This window comes from Somniosus microcephalus, chromosome 29 (assembly GCF_052327205.1).
Source record: "Somniosus microcephalus isolate GS21.2 chromosome 29, FLI_Smic_1.0, whole genome shotgun sequence".
NCBI classification, from domain to species: Eukaryota; Metazoa; Chordata; class Chondrichthyes; order Squaliformes; family Somniosidae; genus Somniosus; species Somniosus microcephalus.
The window spans coordinates 26,562,469-26,584,329 of NC_141015.1; the positions used below are offsets into that span (position 1 = coordinate 26,562,469).

The following is a 21,861-nucleotide window of genomic DNA, read 5'->3' on the forward strand; positions in this document are numbered from 1 at the left end:
TTAACCTTTGGTCAGGTCTAGAATTGGCAAACACTCTGCCGCTTGGCTTCTTTAACATTTCCTCTATGTAAGGCTTCTATCAAATCATTTGGCTTCCAATGATCTACCTAGAAATGTGTGGTCTTGCCCTCCTTAATGACCAACACCACCGGCAAAAGGCGCTGAGATGGCCGTATTGCTCCCAGGACCAGCATCTCCTGTACCTCTCTAGCTGTACATTGCCTCACACTGTGGCGCGGGACTTGCATGCGGGTGCACTGATTTGAAAGTCCCTGTGTTTACAAGGTGTATAAACTGCTTTGAATAGTGTGGCTTGTCCAAGAACAGATGGCGGAAACCTAGTACAGGAAACTTTCGATTTACCGGCACCTAAATAACCGGAAATCTCGGTTAACCGGCAAAATTCAGGAGTAGGTTCAGGTAACTTTTATTACTTTTTTTACTCCATTTGTTGCTGTGCAAGGGTGTGGCTGCAGCTGTTGCTAAGCTACAGAGACGCTTGCAACTTGTGCCCATTGTTCTGAAGCTGTTGCTAAGCAACAGGGTTTGTTGCTTTATACGGAGCTCTCAGCTCCGTATCTTTTACTATAGCGTTCGGTTATCCGGAATTTTTGATGAACTGGTACCACGTCGGTCTCGTCCGTGCTGGATAAAAAAAAGTTTCCTGTAGCAATTTTCCTGGCTTCCTGTTTCCCTGTAGAGATAAAGGTGAACTGGCAGAGTGACCCTGATCTACTCTCCTCATTTTATTCTCCATCCACCGGGGCGGCCACGAAACACGTGGCCACTTCCTCGTGTTCGAATCGGGGCTTCAAACACACTCACTTGGTGGAGCCAGTGGTCGATGGTGATCCCTCGACTGTCCTGCAACATGGAGGTGTACTGCCCGACGACAAAATGTGCCTTGCCGCTTCTTTCCACTGTCGTGTACCCTTGCAGTACTACTATTATTGGAGAATTATGACCCTGCTCCCCCCTCAAACCTGACTCCAATCTCCAACGAAGATAAAGCTGTCAATCACACCCGTTACTTTAAAAAAAAACGAAATCACATGATGCCAATCACCTCAAATATTTCAAATTGAATGCTCGACCCACTGATCTGACCCATTTTGTTCAGTCGGTGATTTCCAGAAATTACTGCTTTTTGCAAACTGCTGTCGGGGATGACCAGTCTTTCCATGCTTCTCCGAGAGAGCAAGAAAACGAGAGGGAGCAGAATCAAATTCCAGCTCACTCAAAATCCCACCGGATATGCATTAAGATGGATGGCGCGGTGAGTCTGATAGCATTAACTTTACAACCTTATGAGTGATTTTTTTTTTTATAGATTTATTGGAAATCCCAGAGGCACTGATAGAAATATTGGAAAAGCTTGACACATAATTACTGATCCAAATGTTAATATATATAATCAAAATCTGTCCTGTATATCATCCATCCACAGATTTAGAAAGCAGGGGTTTTTTTCATTTCCAGATTGAGTGATTTAGTTATTCATTGTTCAAACCTCTGCATTGTAATGAATCACAGTAATAAATCAGGACATGCTCCATCTCCCCGTCACCAGCACACAGCCAACACTCAGATTCACTCTGCATATGCTGCTTAACCCTTTTGCGTCCTGAATGGCCTTTGGTCCTCTAAACCTACAGACAGACGGACATATGAAAATGAGGGACAGGAAAAGACCGACGAGCCTGCCCCACACAGTCGTGATGCCTCTTCAGCATCATGTTTCACAACGCCCACCAGCTGCTATGTCATCTCCTGGGAGAGGCAAAAAAAAAACCCCACAGATTTTGAAAAGCCATGGTCAACTTAGGAGGGAAAAAAAATCTGGAAAATTCCTCTCTGACCCTCCTTATGCGATCAAACCTCGTCCAGGAGATCATATTGATGTATATTACTTGAGATTCCACCTACCTTTCGTGTGCGGTGATATCTGCCACAACTAGGAACTGCTCCAGCTGTCTTTTGAAGGTAGCCAGCAAATTAGCGCACAACGCACAAGCTGGCAACTTGTTCCTGCAGTCGACTATCCTCTGGGAAAAGAAGAACCGCCAGACACATCTAACTTAGTTCTGCCCTTGCGTAACTTATACGCATGACCCCAGTCCTCCCTGACCTAGTGATATGATCTGTCAATGTGAACACCGTCTAGTCCCTTCATTACGTTAAGAACATAAGAAATAGGAGCAGGAGTCGGCCATTCGGCCCCTCGAGCCTGCTCCGACATTCAATAAGATCATGGCTGATCATCGACCTCAACTCCACTTTCCCGCCCAATCCCCATATCCCTTGATTCCCCTAGAGTCCAAAAATCTATCGATCTCAGCCTTGAATATACTCAACGACTCAGCATCTACAGCCCTCTGGGGCAGAGAATTCCAAAGATTCACAACCCTCTGAGTGAAGAAATTCCTCCTCATCTCAGTCTGAAATTGCCGACCCCTTATCCTGAGACTGTGCCCCCGAGTTCTAGACTCTCCAGCCAGGGGAAACAACCTCTCAGCATCTACCCTGTCAATCCCCTTCAGAATCTTGTATGTTTCAATGAGATCACCTCTCATTCTTCTAAACTCCAGAGAGTATAGGCCCATTCTACACAATCTCTCATCATAGGACAGCCCTCTCATCCCAGGAATCAATCTAGTGAACCTTCGTTGCACCGCCTCCAAGGCAAGTATAAATACCTCTGTCAGATCGCCTCAGAGTCTATGCATCTCTGAAGTAAAAAGACACAGCCTATCTGGTTAAGTCTGGTCTTTTAAAATGACTCTCATTCTTGTTTGTAGCCCCCCTTTGAACCTTTTCCAAAACCTCTATATCACCCACCATGAGAGGGGAGAAGTTTTATAACCGGCAGCATCTGTGACGATCACTTTCAAAGAGGCACTTCCTTCAACAGGATTTTAGGCCAACTATTTTTCGGTGGTTGTCAAACTCTTGACCCTTGACCTGTCACCGTGTCCTTGAAACATGAGCTTGTTACATGTAACACGGATGTAAGTCCTCCAATCGGAATTAGCCGGCCAATGTATGATTAGTGAACTGCAAAGCTGTACATTTCCACTGCGCTGGTTGGACAGAAACGTACAAAGCATATAATCAAGCAGGTATCTTGTATTTTGAAATTGTTATTGGCAGGCCCTCAAACCAGCCAAATCGCTGAGCAAGGGCAGCTTGTGTACTTGCAGTCATCATAGGCTGGTCCCAAATTAGTTCTTGGTTTCCAAGGGTACAAGATGTTCCAGGATTTCCATGAGGAAGTGTCAACATGGTGCTGGCCAAGGATGTTTTAACAGCCCTGGCTGGTATTAGGTTATCTCAGCTGCCACTGGGGTAGTAGGGGCAGTGAAGCATAAGTGAGAGAACTGAGGGCTTGGGAGACTTGGCGCGACCTGGAGATCAACACAGGAGGCCTCTGCATCGTGAGGCAGACCCACCCTTCTTGTGCTGCCTATAATTTCTCAGTTCTGTGGCCTCCTGTGTGGTTGACCAGTCCAACACCAGTATTAAGTTTCTCAAAGGCTTGCTTTTTATTTATTTTAATTTCTTTTAATTCTAGTATACACAAAACAATAGTTCAGAAATGATGCATGAGTTGACATGGGAGAAATCTTTAAATAGGTTTCAGAACCATATTATCCATGGTTTGGACAGAATGGGGCCAGTTTGAGAGATGATTATGTGCTAGACTGCCTAGTGTTACGCAGGGTGAAGCAGTATTGAAGAATAAGTCTGATAATGAATAAGTCTGATAATGTTACTGAGTAAATCACTGGCTACATCTGGGAGTGATCTGAAAGAAATGGTAATTGGAGCTGTGCTTCAAATGAGCCAAGCTTTTACTAATCAATGATGGATGGCAAGTAACTGAATGTCTCCATTAGCAATGCAAAACTTATTAATCATGCTTCAGGTCAGCATGTCTCGAAGGAAATGCCAGCCTGGGCCTGGCCAAATTTTAACTTTATTTTGCCAATAAGCACATAACTGAAATGAGAGTTCCTTCAAATATACGTCCATTAGTGCAAAGAAACCTCCCACTCCTCATCGCCAGAACAGTTGGGGTCGACTTTTTAAACCACCATCAGCTCTACAGGGTGATGGTGAAACGCAGTGTTTCAGTAAGTGGACCCTGCAGAGTTTTAGTTACAGTGTCCGCTGTGGCTCAGTGGGCAGCACCCTCGCCTCGGAGTCAGAAGGTTGTGGGTTCAAGTCCCACTCCAGAGACTCGAGCGCAGAAATCTAGGCTGACACTCCAGTGCAGTGCTGAGGGAGTGCTGCACTGTCGGAGGTGCCGTCTTTCAGTTGAGACCTTAAACCGAGGCCCCCGTCTGCTCTCTCAGGTGGATGTAAAAGATCCCATGGCACTATTCCGAAGAAGAGCAGGGGGGAGTTCGCTCTGGTGTCCTGGGGCCAATATTCATCACTCAACCAACATCACTAAAACATTATCTGGTCATTGTAATGTATATACCTTTAAGGGGGGAACTACTTTTTACAGCTCATGTATACTGCAGTACCGGCAGTAACCACACCTGTATATAGCACTGAGTAGTAAGCTGTACAGTTCAGTTCCAGAGTGAGCCACGTTGAGTAAACACCTGTTGTACCGTTCTCCTGCAGTCTGTGTCTTACTACTGACGGACACAACATTGGCGATGAGACAAATTCGATCCTACCTGCAACTCTGCATCACCTCCCAGGGATTCATTCCTGGAGACCAGTAGATTGGAGGTCAAGGCCAGAGACACGGGCGTTGACCACGGGCAACCGCCCAGTCATCCAGCAGAGACTCGAGAATTGCGGGGGAGGCTGTTGAGAGCCAGGCTTGGCTTTCCAGTCGCGGTGGTCCAGCGAAACGGGCTGGCAACAGGTAGTGCGCAGACCCTTCCCGGACAGCGGCGGGCTAGAGCCCGACCAAGCGGCACAGCAAAAAGGGCCGAGCAGTGTCGATGGGGGAGAGAGAGAGAGAGGGCAGAGCGCACAGGGCACAGCCAGTGTTCAGGGGCCAAGCAGCGTCGAGGAGAGGGAGAGAGACGCGCAGAAACCCGCGAGGCGCCGCCATTGTCACGAGGACCGCCGAGAGCGGCATTGGCAGCAGCGCATGAGAAGCACGCGAAACCTACAGGGTGCCGCCATTGCCACGAAGACCGCCGAGAGCGGAGTTGGCAGCAGCGGGGAAGGAAAGCGCAGGAGACGCCATTTTAAGCCGTTTAAACCACACCCAAAATGCCGAAGAGTGGCAGTATCACCGCATTTGATAATGAAGTCGAAGATTGGACTACATATGTCGAACGAATAGAGGTATACTGCAAGGCAAATGAGGTGTCAGATGACAAGAAAGTGCCGGTATTGTTAAATTTAATGGGTGCAAAGACGTATGGCTTATTACGAAATCTAGTAACCCCAGCGAAGCCAATGGAAAAGAGTTTTGGAGACATAGTGACGATACTACAGGAACATTTAAACCCCACACCGCTGCTGATAGCAGAAAGATTCAAGTTTCACAAACGGAACCAGCATAAGGATGAAAGCAATGCTGAATATTTAACAGAACTGCGCAAACTATCGAAACACTGCCAGTTTGGAACGGGACTGGCAGATACCTTAAGGGACAAGTTTGTGTGTGGGCTTCAAAGTGAAGGAACCCAGAAACGGCTTTTATCTGAAAAGGACCTTACGCTGGACAAGGCTTTCAGCATTGCGGTATCATATGAAGCAGCAGCACAGGGCGCTGCAGAGATACAACAGAGACTGCAAGAATATGGCACAAACGAAATGTCATACAGAACAGAGAAGTGCTATCGCTGCGGCAGAACAACACACGACCACAACGATTGCTGGTTCAAAGACAAAGTGTGCAGACAGTGTGGAAAAGTAGGACACATAGCACGAGTCTGCAGGTCGGGAAAGAAAACCAGCAATAAGAAATCTCCAAAAGAAAAGTACAAGAAGGTACATAAGGTGATGGAGAATAGTTCAGACGAACAAAAGAGTGATACCGACTCCGAAAACAGGGAGCTGAGTTGTCTGAAACTACATAATGTGATCAAAACGGAGGATCACCGAACCATTTGGGTCACTCTCAAGATAGCAGGAGTCCAGGTAAAAATGGAATTGGACAAAGGATCAGCTCTAACAGTCATAAACCGGCGGGACTACGGGCGGCTATTCTCACACATACCCTTGAGAGACACAAAAATTATTTTGAAGACGTACACTGGGCAAAAAGTCTACCCCAAAGGAAAAATAAGGGTGACCGTTATATATAACGGTAAGGAAACACCAAAACTAGACCTGTATGTATTGCAAGATGGAGGACCACCATTACTGGGACGTGAATGGATCCGGAAAATACAGCTGGATTGGCATTCCATACAAGCACTGACTGGCTGCCAAAAAGGATGACGACGTCACACCTGGGCGACTGTCAAAGATCCTAACCGACGCGCAAGAAGTGTTCCAGCAAGGACTCGGAACACTAAAAGGCATGACCGCAACAATTAAAATCGAAGAAAACGCAAGCCCAAAAATTTTTAAGTCCAGACCGGCACCTTATGTGATCCGCCCAGCCGTCGAAGCAGAGCTGCAGAGTTTGGAACGTTCAGGAGTACTGTCCAAGGTAGACTGGAGCGAGTGGGCTACACCCATCGTCCCCGTGATGAAAAAGTCATTGAGCAGCACGCCTGGGGAACCAAGGAAGGTTCGCATCTGTGGGGACTTTAAGGTAACAGTGAACCCAGTCCTTCACACCGTACAATATCCACTTCCGCGGATTGAAGATATTTTCACCTCGCTATCTGGAGGAAAACGCTTCACTAAGATTGATCTGGCCCAGGCGTATCTGCAAATGGAGGTAGAAGAAGCATCAAAAAAATACCTCCCAATCAACACCCATAAAGGTCTCTACCAATACAACCGGCTAGTATTCGGGGTAGCATCAGCTCCAGCTATTTGGCAAAGGGCAATGGAACAAGTCCTGCAAGGGATCCCAGGGACCCAGTGTTATTTGGACGATATCCTGGTCACGGGCGAAAATGACAGTAACCACCTCGCCAACCTGGAGCAGGTGCTCACTAGATTGAAGGAATATGGGCTCCGAGCTAACTGCCCCAAATGCGAGTTTTTTAGAAAACAGATCTCGTATTGTGGCCACGTTATCGATAAAGAGGGGTTACATAAGTCCCCAGAAAAGATTGAGGCAGTAGTCAAGGCTCCAGCACCGGAAAACGTGTCACAACTGAGGTCGTTCCTCCGGCTGGTAAACTACTACCATAAGTTCTTGCCAAATTTGTCTACAATACTACACCCACTGAACACCCTACTGCAAACTGGGGTGCCATGGAAGTGGAGTGACGAATGTAAACGAGCTTTCCAGAAGAGCAAAACACTAATCACATCGAAAGAGGTAGTGGCCCATTTCAACCCGGCACTACCAATTCGGTTGGCGTGTGATGCGTCACCCTACGGCATTGGAGCGGTGCTGTCGCACAAATTCTCGGACGGCTCAGAGAGGCCAATAGCCTTTGCGTCACGATCACTAACCTCAGCCGAGCGTAACTACGCCCAGATTGACAGGGAGGCCCTCAGCCTAGTGTGGGGAGTGAAAAAGTTCAATCACTATCTGCACGTGCAGAAATTCACCTTGCTGACTGACCACCAGCCTCTTGTCTCCATTTTTAATCCGAAGAAGGGCGTTCCGGTGATGACTGCGCAACGACTACAAAGATGGTCACTCTTTCTAGGGGCGCACCACTGAGATTGAATACAAGGGCACGAAACAGCATGGAAATGCTGATGGGCTATCACGCCTGCCACTGCCTACTGCGGAGGAAGCGCCAGCAGTGGATCCTGTCGAAATATTTCATTCAACTATAGTTGAATACCTACTAACGCTCGTATAGAACAGGAGACCCGAAATGACCTGACACTGTCTCGGGTATATGATTTGACGGTGAAGGGATGGCCAGCACATGGCGACTCACTGTTGCCAGCATTCTCGACAAGAAGAGAACAGCTGTCAGTGTGCCAGGGGACCTTGATGTGTGGATCCCGAGTGGTAATTCCACCCAAGTTAAGGGATAGAGTGCTTCATGAGGGTCATCTGGGAGGGGTAAAAATGAAAAGCCTTGCCAGGGCTTATGTGTGGTGGCCGAGAATCGATAAACAAATCGAGGACCTGACCAAGAGCTGCTCAGGATGCCAGAAAGTCCAAAATGCACCACCACATGCCCCTCTACACCCATGGGAGTGGCCCTCATCTCCATGGCAACGGGTGCATATTGATTTTGCTGGTCCATTCATGGACTCAATGTTTTTAATAGCCGTGGATGCGCACTCGAAATGGCCTGAGGTGATCAAAATGTCCCCCACCACCACGGAGAAAACTATTGCAGTCCTACGGACCATTTTTGCCAGGAATGGCTTGCCAGAACAGATTTGCTCCGATAACGGACCACAGTTTGTGTCCGAAGAGTTCCGGAGATTTATGAAGAAGAATGGGGTAAGGCATTACACATCCGCCCCGTATCATCCAGCCACAAATGGATTGGCTGAGAGGTTCGTACAAACCTTTAAGAAGGCAATAAAGGCTATGTACAATGACAACATTCCGCTGCAGCATAAGGTGGACAATTTCCTGTTCGCCTACCGGAATGCGACACATGCAGTCACCAACCAGGCCCCGGCCATGATGTTCTTTTAACCGAAGGTTAAGATCTCGCCTGGATTTGCTCAGACCAAACGTACGAAGAGATGTTGAGAGTAAGCAATTCCAGCACATCCATGAGAAGCCAACAAGGAGCTTCAATGTAGAGCAACCAGTCTTGGCCCTCGACTACCGAACAGAAAAATGGCAGCCAGGAACGATATGCACACGGCAGGGCCCACTAATGTACACAGTGGACGCTGGGGAGAACATCGTGAGACGCCATGCTGACCAGATCCTAGAGTCACAGGAACAAGTCAACCCCATGTCTCGCCCATATGTACCTGGTGAGGAACCCGACGTACAGGTCGCATCTACCCCAGAAACAGTAGCATCGGAAGCTGATGACCCAACCGACGACAGGGTGCCCGAATCGCCTCCGCACCAAGAGCAAGACACTCGGGAAAGGCGCTATCCAGAAAGGATCAGGAAGCCTCCCCAAAGACTGAATATATAAATGGACTATTTTCAGCAAACGTTGTATGTTAAGTGTTAATTGTAATTAGTTTGATATTTAATTGTTAAATGAGTGTTATGGTACTGTTAATCTAAAAGGGGAGGAATTGTAATGTATATACCTTTAAGGGGGGAACTACTTTTTACAGCTCATGTATACTGCAGTACCGGCAGTAACCACACCTGTATATAGCACTGAGTAGTAATCTGTACAGTTCAGTTCCAGAGTGAGCCATGTTGAGTAAACACCTGTTGTACCGTTCTCCTGCAGTCTGTGTCTTACTACTGACGGACACGACAGTCATTATCACATTGCTGTTTGTGGGAGCTTGCTGTGTGCATTTTGGCTGACGCGCTTCCCACGTTACAACAGTAACTACACGTCAAATAGTACTTCATTGACTGTAAAGCGCTTTAGGACGTCCTGAGGCTGTGAAAGGCGCTATATAAATGCAAGTCTTTCTTTTACAGCTTTTTTAGATATCTTGGCGTTGATTTCTGAATGACATTGTCGTATTTTTACCCAAGTGGAGTATTTCTGCTGGTTCAGCATCCTGTGGGGAGATGGGTTTGTCCTCTGGATACAGGCCATTTACCCAGATGGATGAGACACAGCTGCCTTAGGCTCTTCAGTAGTGCAAATATGCCTTCGCTTTGACCTTCAGTGGGTTCTATTGGCACTGATGCCCACAAGTGTAAACTGGTATTTATTTATTGGCCAACCTTGAAAGATTGATCTATCAGCCCAACGTTAGCAGATCAATTTGGGTAACATTTCAGAATATGGAATATGCTGGGCTGGCTGAACTCTTGCCTTGTAATTCAGGCTATGGTTACCCCCAATTTCATTGGTTGGCGGAGGGCCTCAAATATTTGGTTATCCCTGGGGCAGTGATGGAATAGATCCCATGTCAATTGCTGCAAGAGCTAGGAAATAGATTCCCGGATATTGCACTCTTCCTTTTTGTTGCTCCTGGGTAAAACAAATGTCGTGAAGCACAGGCTCTACGATTTCCTTTTGGCTGAATCCGCTGTTTGCTCGGATATAGATTTTGGACCCTGACCCGGGTGTGAAAGTAACAAATCAACAGACGAGCCAGATTGCGGACTTCCTGATTCCTTGTGCTACTTTCAAAACTTTCCAGCTTTTGCTGCTTGCTGTTGATTTTAGATTAAACAGTCAATGTTCATGACGTCCTCTGAGTCTATTGGCCTGGATACTGGTACTCCTATATGGAGGGAGCCTTTCAATGTTAGCAAAGAGCCAACCGTCCTATTAAAGAAAATGGATCTCACTGGGCGAAGCTCTGTCAGTACTTATGCAATCTCTGCCTTGCCTGACCCAGTGGGCAGTGCAGAGCAGGCAGTATACCTCCATGTTGCAGTCTCGAACAGCTTTAAAGCAGAAAGGGGCCGGAGCATCTTGGCGTACTTTCCCCTCTCTTCTCTCCTTCAGTGTCAGCTGTGGCTCAGTGGGTAGCACCCTCGCCTCTTGAGTCAGAAGGTTGTGGGTTCACGTCCCACTCCAGTGACTTGTGCACATAAAGCTAGGCTGATGCTTTAGTGCAGCGCTGAGGGAGTGCTGCACTGTCGGAGGTGCCATCTTTCGGATGAGACGTTAAACCGAGGCCCCGTCTGCTCTCTCAGGTGGATCCCGCGGCCACTATTTTGAAGAAGAGCAGGGGAGTTATCCCCGGTGTCCTGGCCAATATTGATCCCTCAGTCCACATAACAAAAACAGATTATCTGGTCATTATCACATTGTGGGAGCTTGCTGTGCGGAAATTGGCTGCCGCATTTCCCACATTACAACAGTGACTACACTTCAAAAGCACTTAATTGGCTGTAAAGCACTTTGAGATGTCTGGTGGTCGTGAAAGGTGCTATAAAAATGCAAGTCTTTCTTCTGTAATGGTTACCATATTCACTGGTTAACCAAAAATAAGTGAGAGAAATTATTCTTTCTAACTGTTCGAGACGAGGTGCTGATGTTGACCTTGCTCTTTAAAGGGTAGTTTGGATCGGCAGTGGGAATATCCATTTGTTATATGAAGCAAATGGCCAGCTTCGACACAGCAGCACTGACTCCTGACTCTCTCGTCAACAGGGACCTGTGCTGAAGAGCAGGGGACGGCTCAGGGTTTAAATGAACTGCACAATACCGCTCTTGGCATGCTACAGACATAAAATCTTGATTTGTCTTTGAATCATTGTTTGTTTTTGTCAGTTAGGCTTCTTCCATCCTCTGGGGAACGAGTCCTTTGTCTCTTTACCTGCCCTATTACCATCTCGTCTCGCCTTGAATATCTCTTAATGTCTCTTCACCTCCCGACCTTCCCCTTTTGTTCTTTCAACCCCTCCCCCATTTCCCAGCCCCCAAACTTGCTTTTTCATCCGTTTCATTTCCTGCTTTTTTCTCAGTCCTGACAAAGGGTCTTCGACCTGAAACATTAACTCTGTTTCTCTCTCCACGGATGTTGCCTGGCCTGCTGAGTTTTTCCAGCGTTTTCTGTTGTTATTTGAGTTATTAGGCTGTGTGTGCGCGCACGTGTGCTTTCAGTCTAACACAGCAACACGCTGACGTGAAGCAGAAGGAGCAGTGACTCTAAATATCAGATTCATCTCTTCAATAAATGCTGAAATCTTCAGTCGCACCAGATGAGCTGGCTCATCTCTAATTAACCTCCAACGCCCCCCCCCCCCCCCCCCCCCCGCCCCCACTAAAATCAAATGAAGTCTAAAATTCTCTGAACTGCAGTTGGACAATATGAGGATTTATTTTTAATGCACTGGTCCAGTCACGAACTAACCTAGGAATAGACACCTGAAGAATTCTGTACCTTCAACGGGTGATCTCATTGAAACATATACAATTCTTACAGGGCTCGACAGGATAGATGCAGGGAGGATGTTTCCCCTGGCTGGGGAGTCTCGAACCAGGGGTCACAGTCGCAGAATAAGGGGTCGGCCATTTAGGACTGAGATGAGGAGAAATTTCTTCACTCAGAGGGTGGTGAATCTTTGGAATTCTCTACCCCAGAGGGCTGAGGAGGCTCAGTTGTTGAGTATATTCAAGACAGGGATCGATAGATTTTTGGATATTAAGGGATATGGGGATACTGCGGGAAAGTGGAGATGAGGTGGAAGATCAGCCATGATCTTATTGCATTGTGGAGCAGGCTCGAAGGGCTGAATGGCCTACTACTCCTCCTATTTCTTATGTTCTTACAGGTTGTGGATCAGGAATTAAACTATTTGTATTACAGCCTTGGTGCTTCAAATAGAGCATGTTTAAAAAGGACATTTGAGGTCAAATAGTCTTCAAACTGACAGTTATTTATACTATCCAGAGCTGCTTCAATAATTAGTGGGTTAATGCACCAGTAGCACTGAGCCATGCAGACTGTGGAATTCGCTGAGTGAAACCCTGGTCTCTGCCGAGATGGCCGTTAACTCTTGATGGTTCCAGGAAGCCCTGCTGTATGAACGTTACACGGGGACAGGATCAGGCTTGACTGATGTGGCCCCTCCTTATGGTCGAATAGCCTGCCAGCAGTCAGTGACTAGAATCACAGCTAAAGAATGGCCACGTGGGTGGGTTAAGGGGGGGGGGGGGGCTGGGGCTGCACGGCACTCCTGGAACTGTTGGGTCAGCGAGAGTTAGCAGCCTCAGGAGAGATTAGGAGGGGAAGAGTACTTCCGAACACTCAGCTTTCTCAATACTTGACCTGCATCTCAGTGGAAGTAATTCACAGTTCTTTTCAAGTTTGATCACACTTTTAATGAGGCATGAAAAGGCTTATTGTGATGTTGCCTGGAGGTAACAGAATGATCACTATTGTACTGACCTTTCTGTTTGAAAATTTGCTGAAAGGATGAAGACAAATCTTTGAGCTTAAATTATCGATGATTCATATTAAATCAGAGTGGTATCCTGCTTAGCCCCCTTGTGTAGCTGCTAAAATAAATACAAGGAAAGGAACTGTGGGGCATTCCTGGGATTCAGTGGGGAGGAGAGTCACTAATCAACCAATGGAGGTCTGTTTTCCAGTTTTCTTAGACGAAAGTTTTTTTTTAAAGGAGATAGTCTAACTTGCTGAAGAGAAGGGATGTCCAATAGAAAGTGGTCTACACCATCAGGTCTTTTCAGTAAGAGGCGATCGTTCCCTCAGGATGTTCGCAGTTGAGCAGCTTGAGGGACGTAGTGGCCCAGAAATTAAATGGCGCTGCGCCTGTTACAGGCTCGAAACGGGCGCAAAAGCGTCCAATACGGTGGACGGTGTGCGCGCGCTGTCCGTCATATTGGTAAAGGAAAGAAAGACTTTAATTTCTATAGCACCTTTCACGACCACCAGACGTCTCGAAGCGCTTTACAGCCAATGAAGTACTTTTGAAGTGTAGTCACTGTTGTAACATGGGAGCCAATTTGCGCACAGCAAGCTCCCACAAACAGCAATGTGATAATGACCAGATAATCTGTTTTTGTTATGTTGGTTGAGGGATAAATATTGTCTAGGACACCGAGGATAACTCCCCTGCTCTTCTTCGAAATAGTGCCATGGGATCTTTTACATCCACCTGCGAGAGCAGACAAGGCCTCGGTTTAACGTCTTATCCGAAAGACGGCACCGGCAACAGTGCAGCACCCCCTCAGCAGGAGTGTCAGCCTACCTTTTATGTGCTTAAGTCCCTGGAGAGGGAATTAAACCCACAACCTTCTGACTCAGAGGCGATGTGCACTACCCACTGAATCAGGCATGTAAATGAGGCCTGAGGCCCAATATTGGGTGGGCCTTGGGCCTACCCGGTTCTGGCTCGGGGATCATCCCCTGCACCCAGTTCGTGCCAGCAGGCTGGTGCTGTCCAGTTTCTAGGCCAGTTTGTTTTTCCCTTATCTAAGACCTGCTTACTTGCTCCAGCCAGATTGTTGCTATTGCTCCTCAATGTTTGCCTTTATCTGAGTAACCGAGGGCGTTGAATCAATATGGAGAGGAAAATAACTGTCTCCAGCCATCAATCAAACATTCCAGAAAGCAAGAAGAAGGGTACAAATTGCTAGGATCAAGAATTTAATTAGTATTTTCTTTTCAACAAAAGAAACACTACCTTATTTGTATCAGTAAATGGAGACCAACTGAACGCTTAATTAATTAATGGAATTCAAAAATCATCGACTAAGAGTAGGGCTTCCAAACGTTGGAGGCATCAAATCTGGTTTTAAATGTCGTTTCCTCATCACAACTAATACTTACAGTTGAATGAATGTCGATGGTGCCCAAACAAAATGGCCACTGCCAGCCTGACTCTGGGGCCTGCCCGTTTTTTTTTAAACGCGTGCGCATGCGGTTACATGTCCGAAAATGCTCACCTCTTTGGCTTAATACCAATCAGATGGGATTGATGATTAACAATCAGGAGGAAGAACACTGACCCCCCACCACCTCGCCCCAGTCCAGTGACACTGAGGTCATTCCTACTGCCGCTTTAGCTGAGATCCACAAACACATGCCAAGGAAGACTAGGCCATCTAGATACGATGCAGTCTACCATCAACCACCCCCCCACCATTCCCCAGTCGCCTCAAAATCCACGCTTCTCCCATGAAAAGTGTTGTGTATGTACCTTTAAGGGAATAACTGGTCTCAGACTGCAGTACCGGCAGTGACCACCCCTGTATAAAAGGCACTAACAGCCTCTGTAGTTTCAGTTTCCCGTTTGTCTCCATTCAGTAAAGACTTGTTATGATCAACTCCTGCTGTCTGTGTCTCAATCATACACGGACATAATACTGGCGATGAGCAGATACGAACTTACCTACAGTCTGCACCACCTCCTGGGATCCGTTCCTGAAGCGAAGTGCGCAGAGGTCGAGGCCAGAAGGAAGAAAGAAGCAGTAGAAATGGGCGTCGACCGTGGGCATCCGCCCCTGAGTCAGCGGAGTTGAAGATTGCAGGAGAGGCTGTCGAGAGCGGGGCTTGGTTCCTGTCGACGGTGCTTCAGCTAATCGGGCTGGTGGCAGGTAGTACACTGATCCTTCCTGGGCTGCGGCGGTCTAGAACTCGAGCGGGTGGCTTGCAACGGGGCCGAGCAGCGTTGTCGGGAAGAGGAGAGAGGGTGGAGCACACAGGGCGCGGCCGGTGCTATGAAGCCGGGCAGCGTACAGACCCGAGAAGAGGGAGGCAAGAGTCCCACAGGGTTGTTCCACGACGGGAAAATAATAAAATAACAAAAAATATATATATATTAAACGCGCAGAAAGCCGCAAGGAGCTGCAGGTTGCAACGGAAACCGCGGAAAGCAGCGCTAGCAACAGCGGGGAAGAAGGCAAAGCGCGGGAGGCGCCATCTTAATCCAGCGGGGAAGAAGGCAAAGCGCGGGAGGCGCCATTTTGTTAAATCGGGGAAGAAGGCAAAGCGCGGGAGGCGCCATTTTAGATTTCCAAGATGCCGAAGACTGGCTGTATCACTGCCTTTGATAATGCAATAGAGGACTGGACCACGTATGTGGAAAGAGTCGAGGTATATTGCGAGGCAAAAGAAATAGCCGATGAGAAAAAGGCATCGGTACTGCTAAACTTAATGGGCGCAAGAACGTACGGCCTATTGCGGGACCTGATTGCTCCAGCCAAACTGAAGGCGAAGAGTTTTAACGAAATTGTTGCTATCCTACAGGAACACCTAAAGCCTGCACCGCTGCTGATAGCAGAAAGATTTAAATTCCACAGGAGAACTCAGCATAAAGATGAGAGCAATGCTGAGTACCTTACGGAACTACGCAAGCTATCAAAGCACTGCCAGTTCGGAGCAGGACTGGCAGATACCCTACGGGACAAATTTGTCTGTGGACTCCTGAGTGAAGGAACCCAGAAGAGGTTACTCTCAGAAAAAGAGCTGACGCTAGATAAGGCTTTCAGCGTGGCAGTATCGTACGAAGCAGCAGCCAGGGGAGCTGCGGAAATACAACAAAAGCCACAGGAATATGGCACCCACGAAATGACACGGGGATTTGCAAAATGTTATCGCTGCGGCAGAACTAACCATGACCAGAAGGACTGCTGGTCCAAGGACAAAATATGCAGGCAATGCGGAAAGATGGGACACATTGCACGAGTTTGCAGGTCTGGGAAGAAGACCAAGGACAACAAAAAGGCTACTAAGGAACCGTACAGGAAAGTACAAAAGATGACGGACAGTAGTTCCGAAGTCCAGATGAGCGATAGTGAATCCGGGAACAAGAGACTAAGCTGTCTCAAACTTCACAACGTAATCGCAAAAGAGGATCACCGAACCATTTGGGTCACCCTCACGATAGCAGGGTCCCAAGTCAAAATGGAATTGGATACAGGATCAGCTCTAACCATCATGAATCGACGAGACTATGAGTGGCTATTCTCACACATACCCTTGAGAGAGACATCCATTGTCTTGAGGACGTATACGGGGCAAAAAGTATACCCCAGAGGAAAAATAAGGGTGCCTGTCGAATACAACGGCAAGAAAATACGGAAATTGTATCTCTACATTTTGCAAGATGGTGGACCACCGTTATTGGGACGTGAATGGATCAGAAAGATAAGTTTAGACTGGCAGTCCATTCAGGCACTGACGGTGGCGGGTAAAAAAGATGACGACGTCACTCCTGGACGATTGTCAACAATCTTAGCTGACGCCAAAGAGGTATTTCAACAAGAACTGGGCACTCTTAAAGGCGTAACCGCCTCGATAAAAATAGAGGAGAATGCAATTCCCAAGTTTTTCAAAGCAAGACCGGTACCATATGCAATTCGCCCAGCCGTCGAAGCAGAGCTGGAGAATCTGGAGCATGCAGGCGTGTTATCTAAGGTAGACTGGAGCGAGTGGGCGACACCCATCGTTCCTGTCATGAAGAAAACGTTAAGCAATAAGTCTGAGGAGCCAAGGAAGGTTCGCATCTGTGGGGACTTCAAGGTGATGGTGAACCCAGTCCTTCACACAGTACAATATCCTCTTCCAAGGATAGAAGATATCTTCGCCTCACTATCTGGAGGGAAGCGTTTTACAAAAATTGACCTAGCACAAGCATATTTGCAGATGGAGGTTGAAGAATCCTCTAGGAAGTATCTCACGATAAACACTCACAAAGGTCTTTACCAGTATAATCGACTGGTATTCGGAGTAGCATCAGCTCCGGCGATCTGGCAAAGAGCGATGGAACAAGTCCTGCAAGGGATTCCGGGGACTCAGTGTTACTTAGACGACATCCTAGTGACAGGTGAAGATGACAGTGAACACCTTGCCAACCTAGAACAGGTGCTCACTAGACTACGTGAACATGGGCTGCGAGCCAATCGCCCCAAGTGCGAGTTTTTTAAGAAACAGATATCGTATTGTGGCCACGTGATTGATGAAGAGGGGTTGCATAAGTCCCCTGACAAAATTGAAACGGTAGTTATGGCTCCGGCGCCTGAAAATGTGTCACAACTGAGGTCATTCCTCGGATTGGTGAATTACTACCATAAGTTTTTGCCGAATTTGTCCACTATTCTGCATCCACTGAACGCCCTACTATGAACGGGAGTAGCATGGAAATGGAGCGATGAATGTAAGCGGGCCTTTCAGGAGAGTAAGGACCTAATCACTTCAAGAAAAGTATTGGCTCACTACAACCCATCACTACCGATAAGGCTGGCGTGTGATGCGTCTCCCTACGGCATTGGGGCGGTACTGTCACATAAATTCCTTGATGGTTCAGAGAGGCCGATAGCTTTTGCGTCACGCTCGTTAACTTCAGCCGAGCGTAACTACGCTCAGATTGACAGAGAGGCCCTCAGCCTGGTGTGGGGGGTGAAGAAGTTCAATCACTACCTGCACGGTCAGAAATTTACTCTACTAACGGATCATCAACCTCTCGTCTCCATTTTCAACCCTCAGAAGGGCGTACCGATAATGACGGCACAACGGCTGTAGAGGTGGTCCCTTTTCTTAGGGGCACACCAATATGACATCGAGTACAAGGGAACTAAACAGCATGGGAATGCTGATGGATTGTCGCGCCTACCGTTACCGACAGTGGAAGAAGAACTGGCGGTGGATCCAGTGGAGTTATTCCACTCGACTATAGTCGAATGTCTCCCTGTGACGAATGCAAACATAGAAAAGGAAACACGAAATGACCCGACACTCTCCTGGGTCTATGATTTAACGGTGAAGGGATGGCCAGCACATGGCGATCCACTGCTGCCAGCATTCTCGCCGAGAAGAGAACAGCTGTCAGTGTGCAGGGGGACCTTGATGTGTGGATCCAGAGTAGTAATTCCACCTAAGATGAAGGATAGAGTGCTCAGTGAGCTTCATGAGGGTCATCTGGGTGGGGTAAAAATGAAGAACTTAGCCAGAGCGTTTGTGTGGTGGCCGGGAATCGATAGAGAAATCGAAGAGATGACCAAGAGCTGTACAGGATGCCAGAAGGTCCAAAACGCCCTACCACAAGCTCCTCTACATCCATGGGAGTGGCCCTCATCTCCATGGCAAAGGGTGCACATTGATTTTGCTGGTCCCTTTATGGACTCGATGTTTTTAATTGCGGTGGATGCACATTCAAAGTGGCCAGAGGTAATAAAAACGTCCTCAACCACCACAGAAAAAACTATCAGTCTTACGAACCATATTCGCCAGAAATGGGCTGCCTGAACAGATTTGCTCTGACAATGGACCACAGTTTGTGTCTGAAGAGTTCCGGAGGTTCTTAAAGAACAATGGTGTTAAGCATTACACATCCGCCCCATATCATCCAGCCACTAATGGATTGGCCGAGAGGTTCGTTCAAACATTCAAGAAGGCTATCAAGGCAATGTGTAATGAAGACATACCCCTACAACACAAGGTGGATAACTTCTTGTTTGCCTACCGGAATGCGACACATGCGGTTACCAACCAAACTCCAGCCATGATGTTCTTCAATCGAAGACTACGATGCCGCTTGGATTTGGTTAAGCCAAACGTCCGAAGAGATGTGGAGAACAGGCAGTTTCAGAATATGAATGGAAGGCCGACCAGGAGTTTTAAGATAGGCCAACCAGTTTTGGCCCGGGACTACCGCACAGAGAAATGGCAGCCAGGAACAATCTGTACACAGCAAGGACCTCTAATGTATACCGTGGACGTTGGAGAGAGTATTGTAAGACGCCATGCTGACCAGATTCTAGAGTCACTGGAAAACGTCAACTCCACACCGCGATCTGATACACCTGGCAACGAAACCGAAGTACCAATTGCATCTACCGCAGAATCGGTGATATTGGAAGCAGATGAACCAAACAACGACATTGATCCCGATTCAACCTCACCAGAAGAACCTAATACCCCAAAGAGGCGTTATCCAGACAGAATCAGGAAGCCTCCTCAAAGACTGAACTTCTAATTGCTTAACCTCAACCAATGTATCTAGCAACCGTAATTGTAATTAGTTATTATTTAGTTGTTAAATGAATGTTATGTACTGTTTATCTAAAAGGGGAGGAATTGTTGTGTATGTACCTTTAAGGGAATAACTGGTCTCAGACTGCAGTACCGGCAGTGACCACCCCTGTATAAAAGGCACTAACAGCCTCTGTAGTTTCAGTTTCCCGTTTGTCTCCATTCAGTAAAGACTTGTTATGATCAACTCCTGCTGTCCGTGTCGCAATTATACACGGACATAATAAAAAGAGCCCCAGTTTCCTGAGCCTATCCTGTTGGCTGAAAGCCCTAAGATTAGGTGTCCGTCTGATTGCCCGATCTGGACCTTCTTCAAGGCCCTGACATTCCCCGTCATGTGAGGGGGATCAAATGTGGACACAGCTTACACAAAGCTTCAGCAAGGCTGCATCTAGGATACTAAAGGGTAGAAACTCATCACGGGTGGTATCACATCTGCCCATATGCCCTCCACCTGATATTCAGTTCCATTAACTTCAATAGAACTGATTATTCAGCGGGGCGTATAACAGGCACCGATATGATATCATCCAAGATGAATTTCTACCCCTTGGCATCATATTTCTAGTTCTATATCTAACTGCTCTAGCTATACACTCCATTTACTTTCCCCGTGACCTCACAACAGTGGTTGTGGACCTCAAATGTTGCCAGGACAACTGCGATTCTTCCCCACCCCCCCCTGTCCCGCTCTAGCTCAGTGACCTCAAGCAGTGACCCTGCATGGTTCACCATTACCTGCTGTTCCCCCGACCCAACTGCACCGCTCCGAATTTATCCACATTGAAGGAAATCTGCCACTAGTGAGCCCATGCCTCCAATGTATGGAGATCAGCCATTGATGGATCTAGGCAGCAGTTTCACCAGCAAGAAGACAAAAGCAGCAGCCAACAAAAAGGGCACAAAAACTCCTCATAGATTCATAGAGTGGTTACAGCACAGAAGGAGGCCATTCAGCCCGTCCAGCCCGTGCCGACTCTCTGCAAGAGCACTTCAGCTAGTCCCACTCCCCCGCCCTTTCCCCATAGCCCTGCAAATTTTTTTCCTTCAGGTACTTATCCAATTCCCTTTTGAAAGCCACGATTGAATCTGCCTCCACCACACTTTCAGGCCGTGCATTCCAGATCCTAACCACTCGCTGCGTAAAAAAGTCTTTCCTCATGTCACTTTATAAGAACCGTGAAAATTCCATTTCAACACATCCTCGCTGTTCCATTCAGTGACCAGACTGCACAGCAGACTGGGCTAATGTTATGAATTATAGTTCTTTACGGCACATTAAAAATGTATTCTGAAGTACTCATTTATAAGGAAGTAAAAGGTTATAGTGTAGAGATGAACAAAAGATTTTATATTGGGTTATCCCTCGGGTTGTGATTCAAAATGACCAGACAATCCGTTTTAGTGATGTTTGTTTTTTGGGGATATATATTGGCCCAGGACACCTGAAGAATTCCCTTTGCTCTTCTTCGAAATAGTGCCATGGGATCTTTTATGTCCACCTGAGAGGGTAAACGGGGCCTCGGTTTAACGTCTCGTCCGAAAGACGGCACCTCCAACAGAGCAGCACTCCTTCAGCACTGCACCTAAGTGTTGGCCTAAATAACGTGCTCATCCTGAAGTGGGGCTTGAACCCACGACCTCCTGACTCAGACGGCAAGAGTGCTACCCACTGAGCCACGGGTGACGTACAATGCAAGGTCTTCAGGTGATACCGTCATGTAAGCACGAAGCTTCAGTTCTTCAGACACGTGAACATTACCACTAAGTGGTGCTGGCGACTTCCAGCTGCCTGTGCTAACTACAGGAAACTCTTTTAACTGGCACCTAAACATAGAAGATAGGAGCAGGAATAGGCCATTCGGTCCCTCGAGCCTGCTCCGCCATTCAATAAGATCATGGCTGATCATCCAAATTCAGTACCCTGTCCCTTCTCTCCATATCCCTTGATCCCTTTAGCCGGAAATCTCTCTTAACCGGCAAAATTCAGGAGTAGGTTCAGGTAAGTTTTACTATATATTAGTGGCCGTGTAACCGGGGTTCCTGGATCTGTGGCCGTGTAACTGGGGTTCCTGCACCTGTGGCCGTGCAACAGGGACTCCTGGATCTGTGGCCGTGTAACCGGGGTTCCTGCACAAGTGCCGTGTAACCGGGGCTCCTGCACCTGTGGCCGTGTACAGGGCTCTCATACCTTAGTAAGTATACCTCTCTGTAATCTGGACTTTTTGATCA

At 47.4% G+C, this 21,861-nt stretch overlaps 1 protein-coding gene across 1 annotated transcript in view; it reads left to right on the plus strand.

The window, feature by feature from the left end:
• The window catches only part of LOC147098577 (catechol O-methyltransferase domain-containing protein 1-like), a 72,471-nt gene that overhangs the window by 40,225 nt on the left and 10,385 nt on the right, over positions 1-21,861 (plus strand). The gene's annotated exons all lie outside the window — the stretch shown is intronic.